The sequence below is a fragment of the Muntiacus reevesi genome, chromosome 4, assembly GCF_963930625.1.
Source record: "Muntiacus reevesi chromosome 4, mMunRee1.1, whole genome shotgun sequence".
NCBI lineage: Eukaryota > Metazoa > Chordata > Mammalia > Artiodactyla > Cervidae > Muntiacus > Muntiacus reevesi.
Window position 1 is genome coordinate 45,994,212 of NC_089252.1, and position 13,672 is coordinate 46,007,883.

Below are 13,672 nucleotides of genomic sequence, written 5' to 3' on the forward strand. Positions count from 1 at the left end.
TTACAAGGGCTTTATGGGGGTTGTTTCTTGGTCCCCACCTCTCGCCTCCAGCCTTCTTCCCAAGGACAAGGGGCATGTGGGGCGGGGGAGGGGGGCAACCCCAGTATTGCTGCCATTTCCCACGACTGGGCTCCGCACGAGGTCAGCAGATTTCTAGATTAAGCGGTGACTCACAGGGTGACAGGTGGAAACCATGCCATCCACCCAGCAGGGGCCCTCGCGCGTTGCCAGAGTAGAAAATGACCTCTGTGCCAGGCAGCTCATGGACGTGGGAAGGCCTTGCACATGAGGCAGTGTCCCTGCAGGACGGGTGTGAGCAGAAGGCTCTGCTGGCCTGGCGTTTGGTGTGGCAGGTGCCTCCTAGCAGGGTTACCCTCCGAGTGACCAGCTGCCCCGGGCTGGGACAGCCGAGGTCTCTCCCAGTCCGTGTTCTAACCCAGTGATCAACAGGCCAGAGGGACCCCGCAGCCAACTTTTTTTTCTCTTAAACCAAAACGTGTTGTTTCTTGGTTATAAAAATGCCAAAATCTTATTTTGTTATTTACTTACACACACACACACACACACACACACACACACACACACACACACACACACACACACACACACACACACACACACACACACACACACACACACACACACACACACACACGTCTTCCCTGGTGACTCAGATGGTAAAGAATCTGCCTGGTGACTCAGATGGTAAAGAATCTGCCTGTAGTGCAGGAGACCCAGATTCAATCCCTGGGTTGGGAAGATCCCTTGGAGAAGGGAATGGCCATGCATTCCAGTATTCTTGTCTGGATAATCCCCATGGACAGAGGAACCTGGCTGGCTACAGTCCATGCGGTCACAAAGAGTTGGACGTGACTGAGTGACCCACACATTCACTTTCATATATATATAGAGAGTTGCGCTGCATGGCTTATGGGATCTTAGTTCCCTGACCAGGGGTTGAGCCCAGGCCCTCAGCAATGGAGACGGTGACCTGGCCTTGGCCCGGGCTTGCTGCTGCCTTGGTGACGCAGTCCCTGCACTTGGGGCCTCTCCCCTCCCCCACCAGCACACCTCCCATCCTCCTCCAAGGCCACTCAAGGAAAGTGATCTCTGACCTTTCCCAGACAAATTATTATTTTGGTTTGGTTTGGTTTGTTTTAATTGAGGAATAATTGACATAGAGTGTTATGTTATTAATAGTTGTCAAGTGTACAGCATAATGATTCAATAATTGTATATACCGTGAAGTGGTCACCCGGACAAGTTATTATTGCTCTTTTTAAAAATTTTATTTACTTATTTGGCCGCACCGGGTCTCAGCTGCAGCACACAAGATCTTCTTAGCCAGGGCACGCTATTTCTGTGTGTGGTATGTGGAATCTAATTCCCCAGCCAGGGATCGAACCTGGGCCCCCTGCATTGGGAGCACAGAGTCCTAGCAACTAGACCACCAGGGAGCAAATGATTAATTGTTTGTTAAGAATATTTGTTATTATTCACCAGGCAAATTATAAAGCGCCAATGTTTATGGAGCTCAAACAATGCTTGTTTGAGATAAGCACACCAAGTATACACATCTTGTATTGATCGCCTACTGTTTGCCTGGAACTGCGCTTATTTTACATATTTTTACATAATCCTCTCAACTGACCTGTCAAGGTGGGGTTTATCCCCTGGGGAGACCTCTGTGGGGGTCCTGCAGTGTGGCTGTCTACCCAGTTGCCCTGGGCTGACTCCCGAGTGTCCTTTTATACTGGTGTCTTTGTGGCTCCCGAGTGGGAATTCCAGCCAGGCCCCGTCTTCCGCCTGCCATCCGGGAGACCCTCAGGGCAGAGGCCACATCTCACCTGGCACCCGGGGTCTAGCAGGGCGCCTGGCACGCGCTGAGGAAGTGGCAGGTGTTGCGCTTTGAGCCGGGGCAGAGCCAGAATCAAGGGCAGGGGGCGAGCGGAAGGGCTATTCCTTTCGAGCCGTGACAGCTCAGCGTCCCCAGCTGTGTTCCCGGCTTGCGCTACAAATAGACTGGAATGTTGGTTGCTCTCTTCTCCGTTGACAGTGCTGGATGCTAGACAAATTCTTGGTTACCTTTTGCACCATAGCTAGCTAGTTCTTTCTTTCTTCCCCCATCTTCCAGGCCTGAGTGGCCTCCTGTTGCATCAGTCACAGTGCCGCTTGCCTCTCATTAATTCCATCTTGCCCCGGTGTCCCTGGTGAGACGGTGACTCTTGCTGAAATCTGAGCTGTGCTCATCTTGCTCGCTGCCATGCAGCCTGGCTGTTAACACAGGCCACTGTCCTCATCCATGTTGGGCAGGCCTGTTTCCGGTTCAGTTTTCAGGCTTCTGTCTTCTACTCGTGGAAGTGTATCTGAGTTCCGTTTAACTGGATCTGTCCTCACTTTGAAGACTTTTTGGCTCATTCTTTATCCAGCTACAGGGAAAGAAAAAGAACTTTTTGTTGAAGCAAAGAGGATTTGAATGTGTTAATCTGTGTTCATGTCAAGGGGCCAGCTCTGCAATCCCAGGCTCACCAAAAAAAAAAAAGTGTTTTTCCCCATCTTGATCCAGTGTCCTGTAGAGACACATATACTGCCAAGATGCAAGCAGCGTGTTTAGATTCCGAGACTCAATTTAGCAGTTTCTGACCTCCGGATATTCTATCTGCATGCAACAGACACAGTGATTTCTAACATCAGGCTCGGCAAGGGCATTTCCAGACCGTTCATAGGCGATCTGATGGGGAGGCTGTCTCCCCTGGGCCCCCACCCATAGGGAGAGCATGTAACTCAAAGAAAACACCTGGCCAGCCTCATTCATAAACATGGCACAATATTGTTGGATGGCAGCCTGGGGATCAGCCTGTGGGGAGTGGAAATGCAGTCTCCTGACAGCTATAAACTAATGGTCCTTCTTTGCCTACATGCATGTTTAAGGTGGTCCCTTAGATGGCATTGGAACGAGCCCATCTTCATGGGCTTGTAGGGCTGAGACTGTTTGTACTGATATGTTCATCTTACTGTTGTATATGCTCTAAAAGACTGGCTTTTTTTTTGCTTTTTTTTTTAAGCAAGAAAATGTAAGAGAAGCTTAGAGATAGCAGTCTCCTGGAGGTAGCCTGAGGGAGTAGAAAGGAAACAACGTTGGCACAAATCTCAACTAATAAGGGTTTTAGTCCTGGCTCTGTGGTTTGGGATGTGTCATGTCAGCTCTGTGCCTATATTTCCTGATCTGTAATATGAGGGATTGGCTTGCCCATTTCATTGCTTCTAGGGGCCATGCTTTCTCCCCCACCTGCTAGTATCTCTGAAGTAGGGATGCATCTCATTACCACTGGCTGTTAGCCACTTGGCAGCGCCACTATGTCACATGGCATAGCTGTCATTTCCTGAGCAGGTGTGAATGTGGTCCTGCCGTTCAGACTGTCATGACCTCAGTAGAATTAGGTGTGTTGTTGGTCATCCACCTGTTAAGTGAATTGTCACTCAAAATGTCTTCCAAAAGATCTCACTATAATTTATTTTTGATACCAAATGTTATTGTGTCCACAGAGGGACATGGAGGCAGTAGTGGGGCCTTGATTTGATACTAGAAAAGCAAATATGTGTTGTTAGAGGAAGGACTGAAATTTCATATTTTCTTTTAAAGCGACAGGAATTATCAGTCTCCTACATGCCACCAAAGGCAGGAGAAACTCCCCAATCCCTCAGAAGAGATGAAAGCTCCTCAAAGCTCACGTGACCCATTTGTTTGCGCTCAGGACTGTCACTAAAGCATTATGTCATAGTTTAATTGGCAGCATTTTTTCTTTGTGTCTCATAAAATAATGGTGGGTCTTGGAATTTGCTTTCTAAGTTTTCTCCTATTTTTATACCTGGTAGTTTTATGTGTATTTTTTGTTCATGCAGAACAAACCAATAAGAATAACATTCCTTCCATGTGTTGATGATGCTCCTCTGGGCCTGTTTAGAGTGTCTCCATCTTCTGCTGCAGAGTGTGATCAGTCTGATTTCAGTAGGACCATCTGGTGATGTCCATGTGTAGATCTGTTTCTTGTGCTATTGGAAAAGGGTGTTTGCTGTGATCACTGTGTTCTCTTGACAATACTCTGTTAGCCTTTGCCCTACTTCATTTTGTCCTCCAAGGCCAAACTTGCCTGTTACTCCAGGTATCCCTTGACTTCCTACTTTTGCTTTCCAATCCCCTATGATGAAAAGGACATCTATTTTTGATGTTAGTTTTAGGAGGTCTTCTAGGTTTTCATAGCGCTGGACAGAGGAGCCTGGCAGGCTATAGTCTGTAGGGCCGCAAAAGTCGGACACAACTGAAGCAACTTAGCATGCATTATGTGTATACAGACACACATTAGAATTGTTGGATCATATATTAACTATATGTGTAATCATTTGGGGAGCTACCAGACTGTTGTGCAAAGCAGTTGCATCCTTTTTCATTCCCACCATCAGAGTATGAGCCTTCTAATTTCCCCACATCCTCACTCACACTTGATTCAACATACAAAGACCATTCTACATCTCAGCTCCCAGGATTCTGGAGTGACATCCAGTGACTTTGGAGACAACAGAGGCCCCTTTCTAGCTTTCTATATCCTCCTTTCCCCTTCTCAGCAGAGCTTGCAGAGGGCTGTGGGGAATTTCTCAGTTAATTATCTGCCAGTTAACCACTCAGTTGCTCCCTGTGGCTGTAACTGGCTACAGACTGCTCCTGCTGGGTGCCCCTAAAGAGGTTATCTGCTGCTCCCACACTCTAGTGAGGGGAATTAACTGCAGGGATGATGGGAAATAGAGCCCAATGACTGTGATGGCCTAATAAGAGCAGCCATCGAGATCTGCCACCAGGCGAGTTCTCTCTTCCCCCTGCAAGGCATCTGGCTGCATCTGGGAGTCCTTCCTGCTGCTGCCTCAAACTAGTCCCCCAGGAGAGCTCCTAGGTCACAGAGGCCCAGGATCAGCAAGTCCACAGCCCTCCCACTGGAGCCCACGGGCCTTCCACCCAAGTTCTGTGAACTCCTACTCTGCCTTGAAAGTATAGTGATGGGAGAAACCAAATGATACTCTAGAAGGTCCACAAGAACGCATATTGTCATGGGTGCCCAATGGGAGTGATCTGGACTCATGTTTTCTGGCTGCCTATTTTCCTAAATATATGGCCTTAGCACGTCCCAGAGAGAAACACTTGGGGAAAACCAGCCCCCGGAGAAGTCTCATACCTGAGCCTGCAACGTGGCCATGGCCAGTAACTGACATCTCTGGCTTGGCCGTTATTGCTGAGAACTTGGTGATTGGGTTCTGCGCTCTACAAGGTGACAGCCAACAGAGGCCTGCGGTTTGCAGAACTTGGCTTTCCCATCCCTTCTCTCCTGGAGAAGGCTCTGTAGCTCATAGGGCTTTCATCCCTTCCAGCCAGTCCCTTTCCCCTTCATCCCTCAGTTTCTCCCCCATCACAACACAAGCTGGTGGGAACGGTCGGTGATTTATTGGCTCATGCCAGAAGGCAGTGGGACCCTGAGCTGATGCTGGTCCTGGGGAAACCCCGGGGCTAGAGTCAGGATGCCTGGGTTGTGGTCCTTCCTGTTGGGAAGCCATATGCACATTGTTCCAGGGTCCCCATGGGTAAGAGGGAAGTGGTGATGCACACCTGTCTCCCTCGTACGTGGGGTGACTGAGAGACGACTGGCAGGATGCTGCTGGACTTGCAGATCCAAGGGCAGGAGGCCCAGAGCCCCAGCCCAAGCTCGACAGATAACTTAAGATCTGATTCAGTCGTTCATATCTGATGGCAACTTACTCTGTTATCCTGTGAAAGACACAAAGCCTTAACCTGCAGCAGCTCCAGGACCTGCTTCAGCAGTGACCGTGGGGTCCAGCAGCTCATGGGCGATGTTGGGCCAGGACCAATTTGTTGAGTGGGTGGGGCTCTGCGCTCCTCACTTCTGTTTCGTCAGCGTACCGTATCTTGGAGCCATTTGGGCTCAAGACCTGACTCAGCTCACCTTTTAACAGATGACCTCGGGCAACTCCTGTCTGCCTCGGTTTCCCGATTTGTATGATGGGACCAAAAATGTGCCTACATTATAGGAGTGTCTTGAGGATTAAAGTAAAATATATGACAAGCATTTAGCACAGAGTTCGGCACATAGTAAATGCTCAATAAATGCTAGTTGTTATCTTTTATGTATTGAGGAAGCCATGTATAGTTTAATTTGAAAAGTAAGTATGCTATTAGAGGGAAATAGTTTGGAATCTATGGGGACTACAGTCTGTGGGGAATATAATATTGATGGTTGCTTTGCTGCTTCAGTGAAAGCCAAAGGCAGCTGGCCCTGAGTAGGAGCTGGCCCTGAGTAGGAGCTGGCCCTGAGTAGGAGCACCCCCTTGGGGCCCTCCAAGCAAAGGCAGGGGCCGCATGGGTGTGCTGGCTCAGGGCCTGGAATCAGGGGGTCTGGGCTTCCATTTTCTGTGGTTTTTACACTCCTGGGCTTGTGCTGTTCAGTTCTGCCTGCAGTTCCTGGCGGATGCAGGGAGAATAAGCGCCCAGGCACTGGGTCAAGTTTGAGATTCCTGTGGTCGCTGTCTAGTGGGCTTCCAGCATCGTGTGTGATACGTGCAGGCTAGTCAGCCAAAGAGGGGGTCTTCCCCCAGCCTACCGTGCTAGCTGATTTCACTGCTAACATGCCCCCCGCCCCTGCCTCATCTCTGCCCACTGGCAGCCAGCTGCTTCCTGCCTGCTGATTACCAGGGGGACAGAACCTCAGTTACCTGTCATCCATTGTCTAATTCCAGAATCCATCATCAAATTGGTGTTGTTGTTTAGCCCTTTATTTACTTATTTATGGCTGTGCTGGGTCTTCGTTGCTGTGAGGGCTTTTCTCTAGTTGTGGTGAGCGGGGGCTTCTCTCCAGTTGCAGTGCAAGCGCTTCTCTTTGCTTTGGCTTGCGGAGCACGGGCTCTTGGGGGCACGTTCTTCCGTAGTTGTGACTCTTGGGCTCCAGAGCACAAGCTCAGTAGTTGTGGTGCTCGGGCTTAGTTGCTCCGAGGCATATGGGATCTTCCTATGGGACCAGGGATTGAACCCATGTCTCTTGCACTGGCAGGCGGGTTTTTTTTAACCACTGAGCCACCAGGGAAGCCCCAAGTTATTGTTGTTTAGTCACTCAGTCATGCCCGACTCTCTGCGACCCCATGGACTGCAGCACACCAGGCTTCCCTATCTCTGCCAGAGTTTGCTCACACTCATGTCCATTGAGTCGGTGATGCCATTCAACCATCTGTCGCCTCTTCTCCTCCTGCCTTCAGTCGTTCCCAGCATCAAGGGTCTTTTCCAGTGAGTTGGCTCTTCACATCAGGTGGCCAAATTATGGCAGCTTCGGCTTCAGCATCGTTCCTTCCAGTGAACATTCAGGGTTGATTTCCTTTAGGTTTGACTGGTTTGATCTCCTTGCTGTCCAAGGGACTCTCAAAAGTTTTTTTTTCCCAGCACCATAGTTCGAAGGCATCGATTCTTCAGCACTTCTTTATGCTCCAACTCTCATATCAAATACTCAGTGATTAACTGAATGTCTGCGGTGGGCTTAGGTCTGGCTCCCAGGTCACAGGGGAAGGAGGAGGCTTGTCCTCGGCCTCCAAGAGCTTGTAGTTCAGCTGAGGAAGGAGGCAGCCCCCAAGACCACGTTAGGGCTGAGCTGGAGTGTGGTGGGGGCTTTACAGGGAGCAGTGGGACAACACTGTCCATTTACTTGGATCCCCCCTCAAGACACCCAGGAGGTGCACCTCTTTCCCTGAATAGAGTTTGGGGGTACACTGCCTTCTGTGGTTGACTGTTTTCTTTGTTTCCAGTGCAGCCCAATCCCTGCAGTGACACAGTCTTCCTATAATAGCTCTGTGGCTTGTCTTCAACCAGGTTAGGGTGGCGTCCTGCTGATCTGGAAACCTTTCCTTCTCCCCCTTTGCAGTGACTCTGCATGTTTCTATTTTGGACTGTCGTGTATTGATTTCCCATTGTAACTCCCAGGGGACAATCCTTATTCTTGATTGCCAGGTTCTTAGGGACACTCCTCATTACTTTCTTGCAGAAGGGGCTCAAACTTGGATGTTGGCGAGGACCAGCAGATAACATGTGAGTGCATGGAGCCTCATGAGAGTGATGACTGTAGGCTGTGAGGAATTAGGGAGCGTTGGGGCCTGTGGAGAACTGGCCACTGCATGCCCTGTCTGAAGAGCCCAGCCCCGCTTTGCTTGTGCTTCTAGTGTGGGGAGGTGGCCAGTATTGGTGGCGGGCTTTGAAGAACATCAGAAATGGGATTTTACTGTGAAATCTTCTGGTTTGTAAAACTGGCTTGAATATTTAAAATACTGGACAGATGTAACAGTATAACCCCGAATGAGCCTTTGCAGTCTCTGCTTCTCGCCTGTGTGGGAGGAGTTGGTCATCCAAGGTGCCTGGGGACAGAGGCCGAAAGGCCCAGCGGGCAGCTGCTGTGGGTGTTCGGGGGAACTCTGTGGGCTGGCGTGGTCAGGGTGGCATCCGGAGGTGGGCTTGACTGAGCAGCCTGCAGGGTGAGGAGGGCGGAGGGAAGGGATGCTGGTCTTAGAGGGAGCCAGCTCTCCTCCTCAGCGGTGAGACCGGCCCGGGGGTCACAGCCCTCTGCCCTCACACCCCCAGGGACAGGTTGTGTGGAGCCTGCTCCAGCTTCTGAGACCCTCCACCAGCCTCTTGAAAACCACCTGGGCCTGTCACCGTTCCAGCTGGGCTGGCTCGGGGAGCCATGGCCAGGAGGGAGCAGGATGATGGGGACCCTGGATACCCCGAGAGAGACAGTGGAGAGGGTGTCACCTGAGACGGGCTCTGGGCCACCAGGCTCGGAGGAGCTTGGAGGCCTTTACCCGAGGTGCTCTCGCTGGAGCGATGCTGGGTTCAGAGAGGACACCGCGGGGCTCCCTTCTGGGCACACTCTGAGTTTCCACTCTTTGTCCATCAACTCGGAAGCTTTTGAAGGCTGGGGGTGGGACCCACACTCTCAACTTCTTACGAGTTCTTTCTCACTTCATCCTCCCAACACTTTACCGAGATGGTACTTTCATCACCAGTCAACTTTAAAGATGCGGAAACAGGCTACCCAAGGTTACAGAGCTTGGTTTAGCCTGCATTGGAACCGGGAGCTGTGATGTTCCCCTGTCTTACGGGGAGGGGGCAGGGAAGAAGCTACCTGACTCCAGCCAGGTGTGGGGCTGGCTGACCAGTGACCCTGCAGCCTGTGACTTCCATGCTCCCTCAAACCTATGGGGCACAGCATACAGCAGGTGCTCATTACTTGTGGAGGTGAATTGCCTTAAGAAAGGTCTAGAATGTGGTGGGAAGAGGTTGCAGTCTTGGTTCTGGGACCAGGTGACTCTGGCAGCTGTTGAGATGGGAGATGGGACAGGTTTCCCCCTCCCCGCCACCCCCCCACCCCAAAGCATCCTTGGCTGTAATGTTCTAAGAGCTGGGAAGGGGGCTGGGGGTGGGGGGAGCCTGGGCCCAGCAGCAGTGGGCAAAGGAGCTGGGGAACCCCACTCTCGGGGAAGGTGTGCCCCAGGCTGGGCGTGAGAGGGCTGGGGGCCCGGGGGCCAGTCTGCCATCCTGGGCTTGAGATGGTGAGAAATACAGGAAGAAGCGGGGCCCCCAAGGACCGTGAAGTCTTGTCAGGACAAGATAAAACCCCATAAAAAATTCAAGAGCAGGATAAGAGTTGGGTTGCTGCACAAGGGAGGATGAGAAGGTGTCAGGAGGCCTTAGCCAGCCCATGCTTGGCCAAGGGAGCAGGTGTGCAGTCAGCACCTGGAGCCCAGTGGAATCTCCTGTTGGCCCCGGAGGCTGGTGGGGAGGGCAGACCTGGCAGCAGGGACGTCCAGGGACAGAACAGGGGCTGGGCATCTCGAGTCCATCCTGGATGCCCTCCTCCTAGTTGGTCTGGGCTCCTCTGCTGGTGTGGAGGCCTCTGCAGGGTCGGAGAGTGTCTGTTTTTTCTCCAGCATGCGTTCTCCACTCAATCGTGTCCAGCTCTTTGTGACCCCATGGACTGTAGCCCGCCAGACTCCTCTGCCTATGGGATTTTCCAGGCAAGAATACTGGAGTGGGTTGCCATGCCCTCCTCCAGGGGATCATCTCAACCCAGGCATTGAACCTGAATCTCTTGCGTCTCCTGCATTGGCAAGCGGATTCTTTACCACTGCGTCACCTGGGAAGCCCCTTTTTCCTCCAGAGGAAATCCCAGTTGGGAGACTGGAATGTGATGGGATGTCCTCTGCATGGACCGCGATGGGTGCATCTGTTCTCTCTCCCCCCAACCCCCTTCTCGGATGCCTCTCCCGGTGTCTCTGTGGTGAGTGTGCTGGGGAGAGAAGGGCTCACAGCAACGCTCCTGCCTTCCAGGCTCGTGGTGATCTGTCCCCTCACTGGCAAAATGAGTTCAGCTTCTCAGTTATCCAGAGACTGCTCTGGGGAGAGAGCAGTGAGGCCCAGGTCCCTTGTTCTCTCCATGGAAGCTCTGAAAGATTCACAGAGCTTGGCCCAGGGCTCTGTGTGGAGTGAGGGTGTGAAAATGATGCAATGGCTTGGGGGTCGTCTGTTATTTAGGAGTAACTGGCTGATGTTATGCAGAAGGAAATGGCAACCCACTCCAGTATTCTTGCCTGGAAAATCCCATAGATGGAGGAGCCTGGTACACTACAGTCCATAGGGTCGCAGAGTCAGACATGACTGATGATAATGACTGTGACCCAGAACTGCACTTGGGGTCCAAAGACTTTGGCAGTCACTGGGGGAAGGGAGAAGTGATTCAACTCAGGAGGGGCTTTCTGGGGATGGGAGACTCTCAGGGGCTTGGAGACCTGCATTACAGGCCAGGCTCTATGCATTAGGCGTCTGAATGACTCTGAGCAGATCCTCCGCTTCTCCAGGCTCCAGTGTCCTCGTCTGGGCAACAGGAGCATCCAGGGATAGAGCAGTGGCTGGATCGCTGAATTCTCTTAAGATCTGTTGAGGTCACGTGGCTTAGATGTCAGGAGCCCCTCCAACTTGGGGAGAGCAGCTGGGTATGTCTGGCCCTGTCTGACTCTAAGCGAGCGCTGTTATGTGTTCCTGATGCTGAGAGTCCAGGGTGGAAGTAGGCAGTCCCAGGGCCCACGGATAAACACTCATTCAGCCTGTTGAGGTCCTGCCCTGAGTTGGCCATGAGAGAAACTGCCCCTTACCCTGAGAGCCGGCCAGCAGGCCAGAGAGTCAGGATGGAGAATCTACCCATCTTCCAGCCAGGATGGAATAGCTGAATAGTGGATAGAGAGGATGTGACGGGTTTTTCTAGATCTTGGCTATTCAAAGCGTGGTCCTCTGACCAGCAGCAGCATCACCAACTGGGAGCTTGTGAAACATGCAGCCTCTCGGGCCCCACCTGAGGTCCACCGAATCCAAATCTGCATTTTAACAAGATCGCCTGTGATCACTGCACACATGCAAGTTTGGGAAGTGCTGCTCTGGGCCACTTTTCATAAACTGTTTTGACCACGCATCACAGAAATAAAAATGTATTTCCGTGATATATTTAGATGGGACAAAATTTCCATGAAACAATAGTTCCACTTTTAATGTGTGTTACTCACTGGAACTTTCAACTTCGTTCTACCATTTTAATGCTGAGATCATGATTTTGTCTTGTGTGTGCTTAGTCGTGTCTGACTCTGTGTGACCCCATGGACTGCAGCCCACCAGGCTCCTCTGTCCATGGGATTGTCCAGGCAAGAATACTGGAGTGGGTTGCCATGCCCTCCTGCAGGGGATCTTCCCCACCCAGGGATCGAACCTGTGTCTCCTGGATTTTGTCTTACACTCAGTTTATTTTTCAGTCCACAAAAGCCATGGAGACTTGTAGTTAGAAAAACAGCGCCCCAGCTAAGCCCTGTCTGATGTTTGAGTGACAGAGGGTTACATTGGTATCAGAAGTGTGGAGGACACCAGGTGTCCTCACTTCTGCAATGGTAAACAATGCTGATATCTGGGGTAGCCTCCAGCTCCTAGTATTTCTGAACTTCTCCACTTCCGGTGGTTGAGGGTCTGAGGCTCCTGAACACAGAGGCCTCTTCCGAAGCCCCCTGCTTTTCTGTGGTGAACACCAGAGTCCCGGGCCAGCACTGGCACCGGTGGCTGAGCATGAGGGCTGCAGGTTGAAGCATTCTTCCTGAGTCCTGTCTGTGCAGGAGCTGGGGCGTGGGCTGGTCTCGGAGGGGTGACTTGGCAGCAGGATGTGGTGAAGGGGGTGTCCGTGGCTTCCTCGGGGAGGGCTCTGGCGCCCTCCTCCCCTGGCAGCTGGCCTCTCTCCTCCCACACTCCCGGCAGGGCAGCCCAGCCTGGCCCTGCTCTGGGGGCTGCAGGCTCTGCGTGTAGGTGGCAGTTGTCAGCTGTGTGTGGAGGCGGGAAGGGAGAAGGGCAGGCCTTGGTGTGGAGCAGGGTCATCAGGAGTGCCTGCTGGAGGGGGTCCAGGTGGGGGACTGAAGCCCAGTGGCTTGGGAAAGGGGTGCTGGAGAAGTGGTGGGTAGATGTGATTCATTCAACAGTGAGGGAGCGGTGCTGACTGGCTGGGTCCTGCTGCTCACCACAGCTCAGAGGGGCCTGTCATCCATCTGCAGAGTTGCTGTCCTGCTGGGTTCCGAGGGACAGACCCGTGAGTCCCCGGGGTCACTGAGCTCAAGAACCCATTCCCTGTAGTGGGGCCTGCGGGCCAGGAGGCCAGACCCTTTGTGGAGCCAAAAGCCGGAAAATGAACCCCGGGCTTCCTCTCTGAGGAAGTCCTGGCCGAGCTGTGTGCTGAGGACCTGTGGCGAAAGGGTCCACTGGAGGGTGAGGGGTGCAGGGCTCCCCTTTCCAGGGCCTGGAATTGTTGGGTGCCCCCACAGAAGAGCTGGCAGGCTGCAAAGCAGAGACTCTCATCTGCTTGGCAGGTCACTGAACTGGTCCTGGGGGTTGGAGAGGAGGTAATTCCTCTAATGCTTGGCTGTTCTTAAAGGGATTGGCTACATTTACAGCTGCTAATGCCATTTGTCACAGGGCCGGTGGGAAAGGATGCTGAGAGGGCTGGGATGGTTCCAGCTTCTCCTCTCTGGGCCCTGCCTTCTTCTCTATAGCCCTCGTCCTTGTAGCTCCGTGAGCCCCCATGAAGGTTGAGAGGCGGGCAGGCCCAGAGGGTCGGGGGAGCGAGATTCCAGCGGAGCAGCATCAGCAGAAGCGCCTTTGCTGACACTGGTTTCCCAAGGAACCACAGCGCCCCGCAGCCTCAGCCCCTCTGTGCCCACCCGGGCCCCGCCTCCCGCCTGCAGGCTCCGGGGCTGCCTGCCTCTTACAGCAAAGTGCGGCCTCAGCACTTTCCCCACGCCTGCTGCCTGCGTTTTTGTTCCTGGGCATCCATCACCTGGCAGGGGCTGGGGGGCAGAGCCGGGCAGGAGGGGGCCTGGAAGGCTGCAGGGCGTGTTCCTGAGATCTGGCCTCAGCCCCACAGACCACATTTTGGATGGCTGCAGCTGGGGGAGGTGTTTTTTCTCCTATTCCAGCCTCGCCTCTCTTTCTCCTTCCTCTGGGCCCAGCCCCCTTTCCACTTTTCATTGATCATTAAAACATAAGCTCTTCTTA

The 13,672-nt window shown here is 52.6% G+C and overlaps 1 protein-coding gene and 1 non-coding gene across 2 annotated transcripts in view; one reads left to right on the top strand and one right to left on the bottom strand.

Annotated features, from left to right (window-relative positions):
• Positions 1-13,672, top strand: part of CTIF (cap binding complex dependent translation initiation factor) — a 314,018-nt gene that overhangs the window by 57,029 nt on the left and 243,317 nt on the right.
• TRNAG-CCC (transfer RNA glycine (anticodon CCC)) lies at positions 1,385-1,457 on the bottom strand. The gene has a single exon. It is a non-coding gene; the product is annotated as a tRNA-Gly (tRNA).